The sequence below is a fragment of the Setaria italica genome, chromosome IX (assembly GCF_000263155.2).
Source record: "Setaria italica strain Yugu1 chromosome IX, Setaria_italica_v2.0, whole genome shotgun sequence".
Lineage (NCBI taxonomy): Eukaryota > Viridiplantae > Streptophyta > Magnoliopsida > Poales > Poaceae > Setaria > Setaria italica.
Window position 1 is genome coordinate 28,447,774 of NC_028458.1, and position 2,726 is coordinate 28,450,499.

Below are 2,726 nucleotides of genomic sequence, written 5' to 3' on the forward strand. Positions count from 1 at the left end.
TAATGAAAGTTATAGAAGGATGCTTGTTCTACAACTTTGATGAAGATTATAAGTATAGGTTATGCATGAAATCGGGGAGTTTTGATGGGACGAACATAGTCAGTTTGAATGTGTTCTCGCGCGAACTGAATCGCTCGGTTCATTCGGACTTGGCCCGACCGTGATCAGAAAAACGCCGACATGTGGCGCTCATCTTCTGCCGTAGAGCCTCGGCGTCGCCACGACCATGACCACGCGCCTCGCCCTCCACCGCACGCTCGTTTCACATCTTCCGAATTCTCAGTCAATCTCTCTCTCTTTCTTCTTCCTGGCAAGGAACTGAACCACAGAACAGCTCCACCAGCAGGCTGATTTCTCCCTGCTCCGCCCACCATTCCCAAATCTCCGCCTGCCGAGCCTTCCCCACCTCCCAAACTCCACTCGCCACCACTCAGCAGCGCCGTCCATGGCTCCTCCGGCGGGGGATTGACAAATCCCCGCCCGCCATTGCCGCCGGCCCCGAGCTCGGGCACCACCGGTGAACTCCCCCGTACCGGCCTCCTCTTCCACCACCGACCGCCAAAACGGAACCCCGGTGAGCCCTAGATGCTCTAGCCCCTATTTCCCCGTTTCCTCCGCCGCCGTTGTCGCCGCATTTTTGGCTGGGCCGCCGCCGGTGGTCTGTATCGTCGCCGCTCATCGCCGGCCGGGTCTAGCCGCTGTTCAGTAGGGTCTTTGGTGGGTATGGGTGCGTCTTGATGCGCTGAAACTGTTGGTACAGGTCTCCTCGCTGGAATCCTCGCCGCCGGCGTGGATTCGCCGGTCAAGCCGGCAGGGGTCGGCTTTGACCCGGTGGTGACCTGGCCTGGGTCGGGTTGGTCGCCGGCCCAGCCTGTCTGTGGGTTAGAGTGTATCCGGGTAGCAAAAGTTTTCCCTGGGAATTTTGAGTAATAACGATCAATTGGTTTATGTAAATCTTGACTGAAACTTGATAAATGAATCGTAAATTGTAGAAAAATACTAAAAATATGAAACCCATTTTTTTGGATCTTCAGTGACTCATGCTACATTTGAAAAATGATAGACATGGTGAAATGACTATTTTGCCCTTGGTACAAATCAGTGTATTCATAATAGAGTATAATGTGTATAAATATTTCTGTCGACCCAAAAATCATGAAACATTCACAGTAGAGTACTCTTATGTCATATTAGTTTCTGTTAAGTTTTCATATCCAGAAACCATATGTCGGTACTTAAATAAATTTATCACCATCTTGGCATTTCCTTATTTTGATAAATATTTTCTGTTTATATAAAATCTTGGTAAATTCATCTAAAATAATTTTTTAGTATTTTAACCATGCTATATCTTGTTCATCACCAGAATGTGTTCACAAGTTCGTTTAGTGAATATTCCTTGTTCGTAGCTACATTTACCTTAGTATAAATAAAAATGGTTGTATGTAAATTCTATTAGTTTAATTTCTGGTGATATTTGTCACTGTTAATAGTTCATTTTAGGACATGAGAATTGATAAAATTGATTATCTCTAGTTGCCTCCTATTTAAAACATAATAATTCACTAGTTAGCTATTTTCTTTCTTCACGGAAATGTTGATATGTTTTTGAGTTAGATTCAATAACTTAGTTAAGGAAGTCCTTCAAACCAAAGAAATAATTAAATCTGAACACCATCATGGTAGTTTCACCATATTTCTTTGCGTAGTTTTCTATATGTTTTTTTACTCAATAAATGGCTGCCCAATTTTATGTGAGAAAATATGCATCATTTTAATCTTGCATTGCACATTCATGTAGAGTCCACAGCTGAGAACTTCATGTACGAGTTGGTCACTGAGCCCAAAGGGCAACAAGAGCAGCAAGAAGATTCAGTCCAAGGTCCGGAAGAGCCCAGTGCTAAGCAGCAGAAAGAAGGCAAGCCGCAGAGCATAATCTCTAATTTTAAAATTATGCAATGTTCTTAGTTATGTATATGTGCATTAACTTTTCACGAGTTGGATGAAACCATACTAGTTGTTATATACTAAGTATGTGTAGCTCGATAAAAATGCTATGCTTAATTAAGTTTGGTATAAGTCGAGTGATTGCATGTTACTCGTGAGGTATAGGATCACTTTATATACTTGTGGTTAATTCTAAAATAAATGGTTCACACCATAAATTTGGAGACCAGGCGGAGATGAGAATGATTATTATGATGTTGTTGGTTGCGTAGCTCTGCCTGTGTTGATTAAGGCATGTTCGTTGTTGGTCTTGTTGATCGAGTTTGAACAGGATTAAGGGGCTGTTTGGATACGAGGTGCTAAACTTTAACAGTGTCACATCGGATGTTCGGATGCTAATTAGGAGGACTAAACATGAGCTAATTATAAAAATAATTGCAGAACCTTGTGCTAATTCGCGAGACGAATCTATTAAGCCTAATTAATCCATCATTAGCAAATGGTTACTGTAGCACCACATTGTCAAATCATGGACTAATTAGGCTTAATAGATTCGTCTCGCGAATTATACTCCATCTGTGCAATTAGTTTTGTAATTAGCTTATGTTTAGTACTCCTAATTAGCATTCAAACATCCGATGTGATAGGTGTTAAACTTTAACAGGTGTTTCCCAAACACCCCCTAGTCCTATGCTCGGAGTAGGAGGTAGTCGGGCGAGGCGGAGTAGTGTAATACTCTACGTCCTATTTGGGGTGTTGTATATAGCGTCCTGCGTTTG

At 42.5% G+C, this 2,726-nt stretch overlaps 1 long non-coding RNA gene across 1 annotated transcript; it reads left to right on the forward strand.

Moving 5' to 3' along the window:
- The first annotated feature begins 241 nt into the window (after positions 1–241).
- Positions 242–2,068, forward strand: LOC111255867. The gene is made up of 2 exons (XR_002676006.1): positions 242–574; positions 1,802–2,068. It is a non-coding gene; the product is annotated as an uncharacterized LOC111255867 (long non-coding RNA).
- The last annotated feature ends 658 nt before the right edge of the window (positions 2,069–2,726 follow it).